The sequence below is a fragment of the Chelonoidis abingdonii genome, chromosome 7 (assembly GCF_003597395.2).
Source record: "Chelonoidis abingdonii isolate Lonesome George chromosome 7, CheloAbing_2.0, whole genome shotgun sequence".
Classification (NCBI taxonomy): Eukaryota; Metazoa; Chordata; order Testudines; family Testudinidae; genus Chelonoidis; species Chelonoidis abingdonii.
Window position 1 is genome coordinate 57267085 of NC_133775.1, and position 16288 is coordinate 57283372.

The 16288-nt window shown below is 44.4% G+C and overlaps 1 long non-coding RNA gene across 2 annotated transcripts in view; it reads right to left on the reverse strand.

Annotated features, from left to right (window-relative positions):
* The window catches only part of LOC116834235 (uncharacterized), a 113597-nt gene extending 97405 nt beyond the window's left edge, over positions 1 to 16192 (reverse strand). Inside the window, exons 1-3 of one of the 2 annotated variants that reach the window (XR_004375897.2) lie at positions 15875 to 16192; positions 12074 to 12164; positions 7959 to 8578 (exon numbers count right to left, since the gene is read on the reverse strand). This is a non-coding gene — a long non-coding RNA (uncharacterized LOC116834235). Of the gene's footprint in view, positions 1 to 7958; positions 8579 to 12073; positions 12165 to 15874 lie in introns of those variants that run through there. The other variant, XR_012656335.1, reaches the window with a different exon arrangement.
* Positions 16193 to 16288: the final 96 nt, after the last annotated feature.

Consider the following 16288-nt stretch of genomic DNA (forward strand, 5'->3'; position numbering starts at 1 on the left):
CATGCTCCCATGGTGTCTCACCACTCTGAGCCCAAGACGGGTCGATGTACCTTAAGGACAGTGAAGCCATCAAAGCCAGATGGAAGGAGGATTTTGAGTCAGTCCTGAACCATGAGTCAACTGTCTCTGATACTACTATCGAATCCATACCTAAACAACATGAACGAGAATCTCTTGCTGATCCCCCCGCCCTCGAAGAAGTAACACGAGCCATCATGCAAACCAAGAACAAGGCAGCAGGACCAGATGGCATACCAGCTGAACTCTACAAGTTTGATGGTGAAGAACTGGTAAAGAAGCTCCATAAACTTTATCTTCAAATTTTGTATAATGAGAAGAATCTGTAAGATGTGAGAAATGCCTACATTGTTACAATCTTTAAGAAAGGAGACAAGTTGGAGTGTGGAAATTATCAAGGCATTGCCTTGCTATCTACAGCTGGGAAAATTCTCACCTGTAGTATCCTCTTAAACTGATCACTTCCCCTTGCTGAGGAAATATTGCTGGAATCTTAGTGTGGTTTCAGACCATCTCACAGGACAACCAACATGATCTTCGTTGCTCGCTAAATCCATGAAAAGTCTCAAGAGCAAAATCAGGACCTGCACATAGCCTTCATTGATTTGACAATGGCCTTCAAGTCCATCAGTTGTGAAGCCCTGTGGAAGGTGGTGGCCAGATTTGGCTGTCCTCCAAAATGTATTAGGGTCCTAATGCTTCTTCACAATCAGATGACCGCAACTGTTCTCTGTAATGGCTTTGAGACAGAACTTTGCATCATCAAAACTGCCAGATTCTCATCTCTCAAAACAAACTCTCTACTCTCCACTCATCTATGGTCACATATGGTCTTTTGGTGGTCAGACGAAATACTACAAAGACACACTGATGCGGACATCACAAACTGGGAGGAGCGAGCCATGAACTGACCTCACTGGTATCACATCCTCCATTAGGCAGTGGCCTGCTTCGAGAAGATGTGCCTTGCCCTCAAAGCTGAAAAGAGAGAGAGAGAGAAGGAAGAAAAAAGAAAGAAGTTTCTCCCACCAGGCAGCTGACCCACCAGGAAATGTCTGTATCTATTGCAGGTGGATCTGTGGTTTCAGAATCAGACTCCTGAATCATCTCAGGCATCCATATGTAAATCCATGGCAGAGATCGTCTTTGAATAGAGGAACCACCAATGATGAGACATATCCATGATCACTTTTGTCTAGCTAGTGCATCTAAAAATAGCAGTGAAGATGCAGCAGCACAGGTTTCAACACAGGCTGTAAAAGACAGCTTGGAACTCTGAGTACATACTCACACTGCTAGCCCATGCTGCCACCAGGGCCAGATTAACCCCATAGGCTAATAAGGCTATACCCTTAGGCCCTCCTATTTTTAGGTCCTACTGTAGGCCCTCCATTCCGTATTGAAGGAACAGCTGAGCGACAGTAGTGGGGCCATCAGAAATTTTTTGTCTCATTAGATATAGCTTTGTACAAATTAATCCATCAAGACTGTGAATTCAATTTATGGTGGTTGTGATTTTGTCTTTGTGGGCTAAGTAAGTGTTTGTGGGCTCAAGCAATATTGAACTTTGTATACAGTATGCCTATACTGGACAATAGAAACCATGTTGAAGAAAGGAGGATGGCAGAAATTGAAGGAGGCCAAAGAAAGACAGCAAAGTGCTGAAAGGTACTCCTCTCCTAAATTTTTTCCCTCCTACTAAGTCCGGTGGTGAGGAAGTCGAGGCGAATACCTGTCCAAGTGAACCGCTGCACCTGCACCTGAGGAAAAGGAGCAGCCTCCTGTGACTTCTCTAGCTGCAGTCTCACCCTACTCCTCTGAAGACTTTCCCAGTGACAGTAATACAAAAATATCCTTCCCCAAAGATCTAGGCAAGTGGGACATGATTTCTCAAGAGCTCATTGCATATTAGACTGAGAAGGGCTCACAGAAATTCCAGACTCTAAATCAGGGGTCGGCAGTCTTTCAGCAGTGGTGTGCCGAGTCTTCATTTATTCACTCTAATTTAAGGTTTCAAGTGCCAGTAATACATTTTAGTGTTTTTAGAAGGTCTCTTTTTATGTCTATAATTTATAACTAAACTATTGTTGTATGTAAAGTAAGGTTTTAAAAATGTTTGAGAAGCTTCATTTAAAATTAAATTAAAATGCAGAGCCCCCCGGACCAGTGGCCAGGACCTGGGCAGAGCGAGTGCCTCTGAAAACCAGCTCGTGTGCTGACTTCAGCACACATGCCATAGGTTGCCTACTCCTGCTCTAAATGCTGACTTTTCAGCGACAAAGCGAGAGTACACCAATCAGAATCGTTATCGGACCATATCAGTGTTTGAATATGTGAAGCCCAACAAACAGATTGGCAAGTGAGAATGGCTCATCTATTCAACTTCTAAGCAGAAAGTGTATGGTTTTTATTGCCTCCTGTTTTCTGATACCAAAAGGTGGAGAATGTTTTGCAAAGGCTTCAGTGATTGGAAGAATACTGCATACGTTACTAATCATGCAATAAGTGAGCAGCATACACTGTCAGTTAGCAGCTACAATGCCCGAAAGAAAGTTAGCGGCAGAATTGATAACCAAATGGAACCTGTTTTTGGAAGCTCGTACTTATTGGAAGAACATTCTCAGCCGCATAGTTGAAACCATAGTTTTTCTTGCTGAGCGTGGTCTGCCATTACGAGGCTCAGATGAGACTGTTGGGTCGAAACACAATGGCAATTACCTTGGCATTCTAGAGCTAATCGCTAAGTTCAACTCTCTCTTAGCTCAGCATGTCAATAGAAAAGGCCATACATAATATCTATCAAAGACTGTTTGTGAGGAATTCATTGCACTGCTGGCAAAGAAGACACCATCAGCCACTGCAGATGAGACCAAAGATGTGGGATATTTTTCAGTGTCTGTCGACTCAACGCTGGATGTGTCATATGTCAGCTGACTGTCATCTCACATTCTGTGCTACCCAATGGATTTATAGTTCATTGTCTATTATTGCATGATATATCATACATCTCTCTCCTAGATACTTATTAGAGACACAATCTCTCCTCTTTTTTACAGAGCTCTGCTCTTTTCAGATTCTGTCCTAACTCTCTCACCTGCTAGTTGTGACAAATCATGCTTAATCAGCAGTACTTGTGCCACTCCTGGGGTTTTACAAATGACTGATTTCTCATGCTAGTCAGAAGGCTAGTCTACACTGGCAACGCTAAACCACTGCTGTAGCAGTGCTTTAACGTGGTTTGTGTGGTCACGGCAGAGCACTGGGAGAGAGCTCTCTCAGCGCTCTAAAAAAACCACCTCCACGAGGGGCACTATCTATACTGGCGCTTTATAGCGTTGAAAATTTTTGTGCTCGGGGGAGGTGTTTTCACACCCCTGAGTGAGAAAGTTGCAGTGCTGTAAATTGGCAGTGTAGATAAGCCCAGAAACAGACAGAAGGGGAACTGCAGTTTTCTGGGGCTTTTCAGATGTGTCCCTGGATTCCTAAGCATTTTTTCCCACCCTTGAGTGCCACCCTCACAAACATATGAAGGCTATAAATGGAGTCATCTGGGGGTGGGAATAGGAACATCTGTGCACTGAAATGCTGTGGACAAGGAAAGCTTTTCAGAGGAACAGAGTGGAGAATGAGTGTAATTATTCAGCTGAAAATAAGGGATTTGTCCTTCCTACATAGGCAGATGTGGCAGTGGTGGAATTTCTCCACGATAACGGAGTCCCATATGTGAACTCCCCATTATTTACTGAATTCATTTCCATTCCTTTAGTTATGTTCCCACACTTCCAACACTCAAAATGTCAACTTTCACGTGCCAGTGACTCCTGTCCTGAGAGCTGATGTTCATTGGCAATAGGAACTTCCACCAAATTCTGACTTCCTGAAGGTGCAGTTGATTCTGACAGTAACTAAAACCAAGGGAGGAATAGCATCTTACACTGAGGAGTTAACAAAAGACCCTCAACTTCATGTTCTCCTCTAGCTCATCAACTCTATATTTAAAGTCCAAAATACTGCTCTATGAGATTGTTCTCCTGAAAACAATGCACCTGTCTCCTAAACAAAGCACAGTTCATGGTTTGGCATCATATTTTCCCCCTTTCCACAAGCCTGCCGCAATTCCCCTCCCCATTATTATAATATCATAGCCTCAAAACAGGCAATTTGTGACATCTACAATGCTACACAAACTCTTTTGTGACTTGGAAATTATTTCCATCTCTTTTGTGCTTCCAGCCCTTCTTGAGTTATGGAGAAGCTCACTGTCACATGAGTTCTGTGCCCCACATGTGGTCTCTGGCAAACTGGGAGGGAGAAGAAATCAGGATAATAGTAGAGAAAAATGATAGTCTAAAGGAAAAGAATTGGCTCAAATTCCCAGACCCACAGAATCTGATCCTCTGCCATGGAAAGGCTACAGTTCTATGGTGTAAGTACTTAAGTCAGGGTTTAATTAGCAAAGATGATTCTAGGCCTGGATGTTTGGGGGTTGCGTTGCTGCTATTTATCTGTCTGTGACACGTTGAAATAAGTCCATGATTTGACATCATGCTATGCGGTTGCAAGCTAATTTATATTTTTTTAGTGACACCATGAGTCACATTCAGATTCTGGAGCTTGCCGGATCTGGGCCTGTGATGACATTCAAAGAGATGATTCCAGTTAGAATAATTAGACTTGATTTTATAGTCGTTATTCAGGTAAAATTCCTGTTGATTTCCTGATGCCATATACCTGACACATGAACCAATTAGTGTTGGTAGGAACGTGATTCTTTTATCCCAGAATCTCTAAGATGGCTGGAAAAGACTTTCAGTGGCACCTTCACCTGGGTAAAGGCCCCTGGATCCAGCCCTTATTACAGTAACTCCTCACTTAAAGTAATCCCGGTTAACATTGTTTCGTTGTTACGTTGCTGATCAGTTAGGGAACATGCTCATTTAAATTTGTGCAATGCTCCCTTCTAACATCGTTTGGCAGCTGCCTGCTTTGTCCACTGCTTGCAGGAAGAGCAGCCCGTTTCAGCTAACTGGTGGGGGCTTGTAACCAGGGTGGACCGCCAGTCCCTCATCAGCTCCCCCTATCAGCTCCCCGCTCTGCTAAGTTCCTTGTGCTGCAGGTGCCCAGCAGGCTATCAATCGGCAGTTCAGCTGTCCCTCCCCACCACTGCCATGTGCTGCTCCTGCCCTCTGCCTTGGAGCTGCTCCCAGAGACTCCTGCTTGCTGTGCAGGAGGGAAAGCGGGGGCTAATGTCAGGGTGTCCCCCTCCCCACTGCGCCTGCACCCTGCTTACCCCTTCTCCATATAGAGCAGGGAGGGGACATGGACGGAGAGAGACAGAGAGAGCCTGGGGCAGCAGCTGCTGTCTCAACTTCCTGATCCACTTAAAAAGACAATGCACTTAAGAGTAGGTCAGCTTACTTAAAGGGGCAGTGTGCATCTCTCTCTCTCACACACACACAAAGTGTGTGTCTGTCTCTGTCTGCTATGCTGTCTTCCCTCCCTCATGTTCGTGCTGCCTTGTGTGAGAGGCTACATTAACAACGTGTTAACTCTTGAGGGTTCAGCTGAGTGCTAGTTCATCATTTAGCAGCAAGGCATTCCCTGGGAAATATCCAACCCTCTAACTTCAACACCTCAACCAAGCTTCACAATCATCATAGCTGTGAACAGTATTAAATTGTTTGTTTAAAATGTATACTGTATGTATATCTATAATATAGAGTTTTTTGTCTGGTAAAAAAAATTTCGCTGGAACCTAACTACTCCCATTTACATTAATTCTTATGGGGAAATTGGTTTCACTTAACATCGTTTTGCTTAAAGTTGCATTTTTCAGGAACATAACTACAATGTTAATCAAGGCGTTACTGTATTTACTGACTCATTTCATTTGTCACCAAATGATTCCTCAAAAGACCTTAAGGGTATATCTACACTGCAAGTAGACACCCACCTTAGCTGGCCCAGGCCAGGTGACTGGGCTTACAGGGCTCAGGCTAAGTGGCTTTTTAATTGCAGACATTTGGGGCTGGACTGCAGGGTCTCACAGCCCAGGCTCCAGCACAAACCTGAAGTCTACAAAACAATTAAACAGCCCCTTAGCCCGAGCCAGCTGACATGGGCCAGCAGTGGGTGTCTAATTGCAATGCAGACAAATCCTAAGATGAGTCAAGATTAAAGAAGGGCCAAGACTTCAATATAAAACTTCCCCAACCCTTGAAGTTGGAGCCATATCCAACAGTGATAAGCTGCCAACATTTTAAGAAGCAGCTCCCACAGATATTTCCTGCCACAGTGAGCAATGAAAGTGGTATTCCTTGTGTAAAGACCCCTCCCCTTCATGCAACTCCCTCAATCAATTTTTGGTCACGTTAACCAAGTATAATCAATTTCTGTCTACAACTATCGCATGGGTAAGTACAAAGCAAGATTTTGGAGAAGGTTAGTGAGATGATTGTGTGGGATACCTGCCAAACTGAACTGATTCATCTCCTATAAAAACTGTATGCGGTGTGTGTACATGGCGAGAAATCTTGCTGCAGAAGTGGAGCCCAGCTGCACATTTCTTTCAGCCTTAGCAATCAGTTTGTGTGGGTACACATTTTACTTCCCAAGAAAAAGAGCTCGAGCCTTCCTTTTACGAAACAAATAGTAAGCTGAGATCCTTTACCAGGATCAAAGGTCAACTCTATTAATAAGGGGCTTGGCATAAGCTCCCTCTTGATCATCAGTGTACCTGGACTTTGCAGCTTGGGACTCTCTCTAGTCATGTTTCTGCTATACATTAAGTTTCTGGGCCCAAGTCTCCTCTGCCTTGCATCTTGGTTAGCCATTGACACCTATGGAAGGCAGCTGCTGATTTGCCTGGACACATACAAGGTAAGCACATGATTTAAGTTAGTGTATAGGGCCATTTTCATCCCTGGTTTAATTTGACTGGCTTCAGAGAAGCTACAACAGACATTTATTTATACCACTGACTTTACGGAGTCATTTCATTTGACACCAGATGTTATCGGCTTCCTCACTGGAGAGAAGAGAGAAGAGGAGAAAAAGGGAGGAGCGCAAGGAGCAACTTGCCTCTGATGGCCCAACAAGCCATGTGCAGGGCAACAGACAAGTGGAGGAAGCTAGTAAGCAGTGATTCGTCCCTCCTGGGAAAAGCTGACAGGTATTTAGAGAGAAAGCACCATCTATTGCTTCAAAGCAGGGAATACAAAGATTCTCAGTTTTATCACAGATTTGTTCCGTGTCCTTGGGCGAACCACTATATTTTCAAAAGTGGGCACTGATTCTGTGTGTCAAGTTGGACACTCAAAAATTAAGGTATCCTAAGTCAGTCGCCACTTTTGAAAATGTTGATCTTAACTTCTTTGCCTGCATTTCCATTTCTAAAATGGACATAACATCACCAGTCACGTAGAGGTGAAAGGCTTCACTGCTCATAAAGTGCTGAGAGATCCTTGCATGGAAAGTGCTACATAAGTGCCAACTATCATATAACCTTAAATTTTACAGGCATTAACTAATACCTTTATATTTCCAGTGTCACCTATCTCCATAGAACTAAATCACAGCTGCCCAGTGCTTGGCCAAACCCTGTTTCAAGCCTACACAGAGACTCTCCCAATTCTACCTCAGCATATATCACGATCCTAAATGGGTCCTGCACTTTAAGACTACACAAAATAAAAGGGTTTTATTATAAACATGCCTTTCCCACAACTCTATGACATCGGCAAGCCAGGCAAGAAGGCAGACGGGAATAGCACTCAAGGAAACAATCCAGTCCTCCTTAAAACTGTGGATGCGATTGCCCTTTTAAGAAGGCCAATATTTTGGTCCCAACACTTTTCTTTTATTTCCAGTCTGATGTAATGCAGTAAGTTTCAGACAGAGTCACATGGTGGCTTTTGAGGTCAGAGCCCTGAGTGGCTTTGTTGTCTGCCTGCCAGTCTCTGGGCTTGTGGTTGTATGTGTGTGAGAAGTCTCTCTCTGCTTTGATTAATGGGAATGTGTATGTGTGTGGGTGTTTCTCTCTGGGCTGTGATTGGTTTTAGAGTGTTTCTGTGCTTCATAGCCTGTGCCACGATTGGTTTAGCGTGTGCTCTGTTTCTGGATGTGTCAGGGTCTTTCTTTGAACTTGGACTGGTTGTTGTGAACGTCTCAGTGTTGTCCTCGCAGCTGTGGTTGACTATAGAGTATGTCTGTTGTTTGTGATTGTGTGTCAATGTGTGGTGTTCTATGTCTCTCTCCCTGCCTGGAAAAGGCGCATTCCCCATTTCCTCCCAGGTCACAGGGGGGTAGGAAAAGGAGGCAGAAGAAAGGATGTGACTATTCACTCTATTCTCTGCATGGGATCTAAGTGGTCTGGAAGGGTTTGACAAACAACAATCCTCCAGCTCAGCTGCTGTTTCCCAAAATAGCTCCTCAACGGGGGAGGGGAAAGGGCTCTCAGACAAAGGTGGCCTTTTTGCAAGCGACATCAAAATCATTGCAGCAGGAGATGATGGAGAAGGGAAACCTAAAAGATTAAATCAGCAGGGAGCCACAACCCCACCTGGAAGGAAAAACAATACAAGATAAAAGAAACTGGACAGGACACAGCTTGTGATGCAAACAACAACTGAAGAGGGCTAGGCACTTCACTGATTTTTTGTTGTTTAAACTTGTGTTCATCATTCAGTGAAGGAAACCTTAGCGTGCCCCTCATGAGGCTCACTGAGTATTCATGACATTGCCTCTTGGCTGGAAAACACACCATCAAACCAGGTCCTTCCTACTTTCTCGCACACACAAACACACTGAGAGCCCCCGGCTAATACCACTTCCTCTCAGCCAGTATTAGGATGCTCTAGCATACATGGGCTGCAGGTATTTTTAACATAGCCTCAATTAGATATGCAAATACCCATGGCAACCAGTGACCAATCTACACTAGGATGCCCAGTATTGTTGTTAACACCCGGGAAGCTGAACCTGTGCTGTTAGCAACTATGAAATGTAAGAAAATTTCCATACCAGGTAGATAGGGCCACACATACATTAAAAGAATCAAGATGAATAGAAGCATTGGTTCTTTTTGATCCTTTGGCTCAGTTTAAGTGTACCAACCTACACATCCTCTCTCTGGGGACTATATCCCACTATTACAGGGCGGTGGGCATGATGACCTAATAGGTCTCTCTCATCTCAAACTGCAGCAGTCATGTCCTGCTAAACGATGCTTCAAAGCTCCTATCCATTTTGCACATGCTTTATTTATTTATAAATTCAAGATTAGAATGACTCAGACACTTCTAAAAATGAAAGAAAAAGGGACTGCTGCTTAACAGAGTCTAGAATGATTTTCAACTACAACAGCTACATAGATTTACTAAACTGGTACAGATTTAAACTAGAATTACAAATACATAAATAAAAACCTACACCAAAAGATTAGGAACTTACTGGCTCAGCTTCTGAATACAAACTAGTGTTAATACATCTGGTGGGGAAAACCCAGAACAGGATCTTATTACAGCAATCTGTTAAACACCAGATTTCAAAAAGTATTGAGGCACCTAAATTTGCAGATAATCACTTAGTGTGATTGTCAGAAGTGCCAGGCATCTAACTCCCAATAAGGACTGTGCAACAATAAATCTAAGGGTATTTTTGTTTTATAGTTCTTATTATGAGTCATTTTTCTGTGTTCTTTCAACTGATATACTTGAAATGGTTCTGTTACAGTACCAAAGAAGTTTCAGAAGCATGCATAATTTGAACAGGTTTTCTCTCTCTATCCCAGTTATGTCCTGTGTATCCAGCAAAAAGGATCCTTGTTACAGCTTGACATTCAGATCCCAATTGAGTTGTCCTTCCTTTGGGTTATGTCTACGCGACAAGTGCTATAGCAGTACGGCTGCAGCTATGCTGCTGTAGTACCGTAAATTAGAAACTACAGCAACAGAAGTGGATTTTCTGTCGCTGTAGTTAGCCTACATCCTAGAGAGGCAGTAGCTATATTGCTCAGGGCTGTAAAAAATGTCACAGCCCATGCACCATAGTTAGGTCAACCTAACCCCCCACAGTAATCACAGCTAGGTTGACAGAAGAATTGGAAGGATCGTGCAACAATAAATATCACAAGATATTTTTGTTTGGTTTATGGTTCTTGTTAACAATCATTGATACCAAAGCAAGCTCCAAAGTAAGTCTGGAGGAAAGCCCACACATAGGTCTCAGTACATCAACTACACCCAGAAGACCAGAGCAGAGCATGAGGTCATACCATAATCCTCTTTAAGGAGCAGAAGCCTATAGTAAAATAAACAGTCTGTGCTGCATAATGAGATGCAAAATTATGTGGCACATGCAGCCGGGGGGGTTGGGGGGGGGAGGAGTTAAAGATCTTATGGAACTTTTGACCCCTTCTGCTCAAGGATCAGGGTGTGAACTCAGGTGTCCTTGCCAAATCCCAACTTGGTCCCAGTAAAATTCCCCTTATGTCCTCAGTGATAATGGCCTTCCTCCCCACTATCTCTTGTGGCACCATGACTCCACCTCCAGGCCAAATAACAGCCCCCTTTCCTCATTAATCCGCCCACTGGCTCAGTCTACTATGGTGCCATCATGTACTTCATAATCCACACCAGGCACCAGGGTTTGCTCTCCCTGCTCATTCCAAGTCTATGGCCCCATTCTGTTAATTAATAATGAAAATAAATAATAATGTCTATTTATTATATAGCACTTTTCATCAGTAGATCTCAGAAGGCTTCACAATGTATTTAGCCTCCCAACACCCATGAGGTAGGGAAGCATTATCATCCCCATTTTACAGAGGCACAGAGAGGCCACATGATTTGCCTCAGGTCACACAGAATGTCCATACCAGAGCAAGAAATTGAACCTCGGTCTCACATCACCTAGGCAGGTCTCTACCCACTGGACCATCCTTCCCCTATTGTGAAGCACTGCCCTTTGGCTGCTCTATCACCATCCTTTGCTCTGTAGTTTTCTCATTTTATGAGCTTACTCCGTGACTATTTGCTCTCATAAAAATGGGATTTTCAAGCAGTTGCTTAGGAGACAGGGAGAGAGTACACAAAATCAGGAGTCTCCCAGGGAAATTGGAATACTTAGCATGATTACAGATTAACTTGGCCCAGGGAAAGTTCCTCCTAAATCCCCCAATAGTTGAGAGTTTGGCTTCAGCCCCAAACCAAGAGGGATTATCTCCCTTCCAGAACCCTTGGTTATTTTTGTGTGTAACACAAATCTGGCTACTCTTATTATCCATATCAATAATTCCTTTCTGAATCCTGCTACACTCTTGCCCTCAGTGATTCCTGTGGAAATGAGTTCCACTGGCTAGCTGTGCATTATGTGAAAACGTATTTCCATTGGTAAGCTTCTTGAATTTTATATAGACATTTACGGTTTATTTTTGGACCATGCATCCATTTTTATTTAACCTCTTCATCTGATACCATGTTGATTTAATAGTAGTTACCTCTGATATTTACCAACCCTTGTTCCAGTTCTGCTGTATTGTGTGTCCTGTCTGGATGCAGAGATACCTTTGTACTACTGACATCTCTCACATATGTCTCTGCCTGACTTGAATGCCCCTCATTACCTGACAGCTTTCCTGTCTAGCTTCCCAGAGTGTGGAACTGGAAGCATTTCAGAGAAAGCGACTACAGAAGTCCTGCCATGGAGCCTTCTTCCTAGCAAGCTATATTTAATTTTCAGGATCAATCTCCTACATCTCCGTGTGTCACTGGTACCAATTTGTAGCACAAACACAGTAATTAGAAATCTCATGGTATCTGCTCCCTTTGCATGCTACACGCAAGTTGCCAAACAATTCTCATGATTCCCACTTACCCAGCTACTGATATTTCTAAAGATTCATAGACTCATAGACTCTAGGACTGGAAGGGACCTCGAGAGGTCATCGAGTCCAATCCCCTGCCCCCATCACCGTAGCCTCTTTTCATTGCTCACATGTAACCACCTCCCCTAGAGCAATATTCTGGGTGCATGAGAAATGATCAGCCTCACCTACCTCAGTCAGAAAGTGTGTTCTGTCCCCCATTGTGAGACTGTCTTTTGCAATTGGAGGATCAGAGAAGTCAGTTCTGAGATGTTTCAGGGCCCTGCAAGGGATGAGGTGCAATTAAAACCCTAGTTGACTGTTATAACATTGAAAAATTAATTATTGTGTAGGCGTTAATGTCAAGTTATCGCTGGCTTATTCCCACCATTGAAAACCTTTAAAATCTTTTACTAAAACACACACACAAAAGAGGAAATGAAACACAGTTACAGCATTTGAAATTAGTAAATCTCATTTAACTTAGTTCTCTTATTGCCTTTCCTTTAGTTGTGCAATCTTCTCTAGAGACAATCCTCAGTTTGACACTGTTTAACCAGTATTAAGGAAGAAGGGTTAGCTGTCCATTTCAGGGAAAAGAGGGCAAAATCAGTTTGAATGGTCTTGAGTTACTGATGAAATCAAAATTTGTTCCCTTTAAGACCAAGATAAAAACCACAAAGGGAGAAAGAAATAATAGCAAATATAGAAAATGTATCTTCTGTTTCTGATACCTTCTTACTTTCAACATAGCTGCTGAGAAATTACAGGCCCACCACATAATCTTATCAGATATTCTAAGACCTGGTCAACTTTCACTAGCATCAGCATTACTTGTAGCTTATACAGGCTCACAGCAGTGTTAGAAAAGGTGAAAGTCATTGTGGCACTCTGTACCTCTAAATCAGTGGTTTTCAAACTTTAGCAACCCAAGGACCCCCATTTTGATTTAAATTTTTTCACAGACCCCCAAGGCCCCCGTTCAGCCCCAAGCCCTGTCCCCACTTCACCCCTTCTCCCAAGGCCCACCCTCACCCCACCTCTTCCCGCACCCGCTCCACCTGTACTACTCCTCTTCCTCGCCTCTTTCCACCCCCTTTCCCGAGTGCGCCTGTGTCGCTCTGTACCTCGGGGTGGAACACCCAGCACCCCCATGTTCATCCTTGTAAAATGATTGTGTAGCATCCAATGCAAAGTTTGTCGCATTGAGTGTCTTCGGAAGGCTCATGATGCACTGATCATGGTTGTTTTAATGATATTATAGTAATGGTTGTTATAGTAATGTCATAGATTATAATTTCATGTATATAGTTATGAGGCTGAAAATGTGTCTTCATGATTTAAAATAAGCCCAGGCAAAAACTCTCCAAGACCAGAGAGGCAGTTCACACCTCATCAGGGCATGTATGGGACAAAGGTAGCCCAGCCTCACAGGAACAAAGGATGCTGGCCTAGGCAGCAACAAAAGGATCTGTTGGACTCTCAAGTGAGTTACTCCCCTTCTCTTTGATCAGTTTGGGACTGCGATGAGGTAATGCTCACCAGACTTTGAAGGGGGGGCAGGGAGAGGAGCAAAGCCAAGAGGGAAGAACATGATAGAAGGGAGAGATATTTGCCACTCTCTCTCTCTTCTACCTACATCTACAGCAGTGGCTCTCAAACTTTTTTTTAGTGGTGACCCCTTTCACACAGCAAGCCTTTGAGTGAGACCCCCCCTTATAAATTAAAAACATCTTTTTATATATTTAACATCATTATAAATGCTGGAGGAAAAGCAGGATTTGGAGTGGAGGCTGACAGCTCATGACCCCCCCCCATGTAATAACTTCCTGACCCCAAGAGGTCTTGCCCCCCACTTTGAGAACCTCTGATCTACAGACACCACACCAAGCAATTGAAGCGCTGATCAAAAGGGAGAGCCTGGCTGAACAGCAACCAGCCAGCCTGTGGAGAGAAGCATCTAAGTTTGTAAATGCACTGAAAACGTTAAAATCAGTTTAAAATACATTTTGCTTTTATTTCATTTGACCTAATCTGTCTTGTTATGCTTTGACTTATAATCACTTAAAAATCTATCTTTGTAGTTAATAAATCTGTTTGTTTATTCTACCTGAAGCAGTGTGTTTGGTTTGAACCATGTCAGAGACTCCCCTTAGGATAACAAGCCTGGTACATATCAATTTCTTTGTTAAACTGATGAACTCATATAAGCTTGCAGCATCCAGTGGCATAACTGAACACTGCAAGATGGAGGATCCTAGAGTAGTGTCTGGGACCGGAGACATTGGCTAGTGTCATTCAGTTGCACAGTCCAAGGGAGCAGCTTACATGCTAGAGGCTGTGCATGAACAGCCCAGGAGTGGGAGTTCTCACAGCAGAGTAAGGCTGGCTCCCAGAGTCAAGGATTGGAGTGACCTAACAGATCACTGGTCCAGAACACCAGAGGGGAACGTCACAGCGCCCCATTCCCGCTCCTCCCTCTCCCTCTCAGTGCCTCCTGTAAAGTAAAACCTATTTCCCTATGAGAGAGGTGTTGAGGAGCAAGGTTCCAAAAGCACAGGCAAACTGTTCTGTAGAAAACCAGTTGGGAATGCAGTGAGGCAGGGCAAAGAAGCTAAGCCAGCCCAATGCAGGATGTACTTATTCAATGCAGTACTGTTGGGACATTTGCCTAGAGAACACTGTGGGGCTGGAATATAAGGAGATTTTCATCTCTTAACCACTATCGAGCCATGTGCTATTGGCCGTTTTCAAACATTTATAACTGGCCAAATTTGGGTGGATTTTCACAGGGACAGTAAAAGAAATCTCCCTGAAACCAGAACTCTCTCTCTCTTCACCCATTTCAAGTCCTTACTCCAAACCAGGAAGGCACTAGAACTTCTTAAATATATGGCTGTAAGGGTTTTTTTGTTTTTGTTTTTAAACATTGTCAAAATAATCTCATTCTTGGAAATGGCTATACTGTTTTTGCTAAAACTCCCAACAAAATTCAGCCTGAGGCAGACATCTGGCATGGAAAATCTCAACCCAGCTGGTTAAAGTTTCGCAAAGTTTAATCAACTGAAAACAGAGTGTCAAAGGGGGTAACTGTGTTAGTCTGGATCTGTAAAAAAGTGATGAAGTGTCCTGTGGCACCCTATAGACTAAGAGAAGTATTGGAGCATACTGGAGAAAGCTTATGCTCCAATACTTCTCTTAGTCTATAAGGTGCCACAGGACTCTCTGTTGCTGAAAATAGAATGTTATAATGGAAAATATTATGCAGTTTTAAATCTAGGCATTGCTGCCAGCTCCACCTGTAAGGAAGGAAACAAATAGGGTGGATAGGGCCAGATCAAGGCCCTAGACACTGTAACATGGTTCTCCCATACTGTGATCCCACCTTCCACTTGGAGTTGTGGTGGCAGGGGTACTATCTTCCCACTCAGGCAAAAGCAGTGAGATGAGGCCCCCTTCTGTAACCCCAAGAGTGGTAGCAGATTCCCCTCCTCAAGGGGAGCAGGGGTTCCCTGGAAATCCAAAGGCCAGGAAGTAACTGCTTAGATGGGTGCATAGAGTGGGCACTGAAGGATCCCCAGAATTCTGGACATTCTGGTACCTCCAGGAACACCCTGCCAGGGTGATGTGTGTGCAAGCTCATGCCTCACACACTATGCCATTTTGAAGAGCACATCACTCTGCTCCCACCAGTATGAACTGAGATGCACAGTGCACATTAGGTCATATCGGTGGCACTGGCACATTCTTTAAAATGATGCCTTCTGTGCATGTTACTAGACAAAACCATGCTCAGTTTTGCCTCAGTATTGACCAGGGGACAAACCACCCCCCAATAAGCCTCTCTGGCTTCAAACTGGCCCACGGGTGGCCTGGGGCCTGTTGCACTTGTTTCCTGCTACACAAAGCCCCCAGACAGGGTGTTTACAGGACCCTGCCCCCAGCAATGGGGCGTGGCATCACTACACCATTCAGACGCACAGGGGTGGTCACCTCTCTCAGCTACTGCGCCAGGCTCTCTGCAGACTCAGGCCTTCTTGCCAGCTATAATTGGGGGCTGGGAAACGGCACCTCTGCCCTCAGCAGGGGACTCCAGGAGCTGAGGGCTTAGCCCTCATCCCGCTGGGGACGTGGCCTCGAAGGACACTTTCGCCTCCCCTCAGCCTGAGGGCGCGAGGCGCCTGCCCCACCCCGCCGTACGGGGGCGGGGGGACGCACGCCTCGCGTGACGCACCTACCCCGTTCTCGGGGGGAGGCGATACTCTCTCCTGTGTCACGTGACAGCGCACTGCCTCCCACGCCCATTTCCCACTGGAGAACGCTCTCGCCTGTCACGTGACAACGGAGGCCCCTCCTCGCGGAAACGGCGACACGGCCACTTTAGGTGCTACCCTCCGTCACGTGACG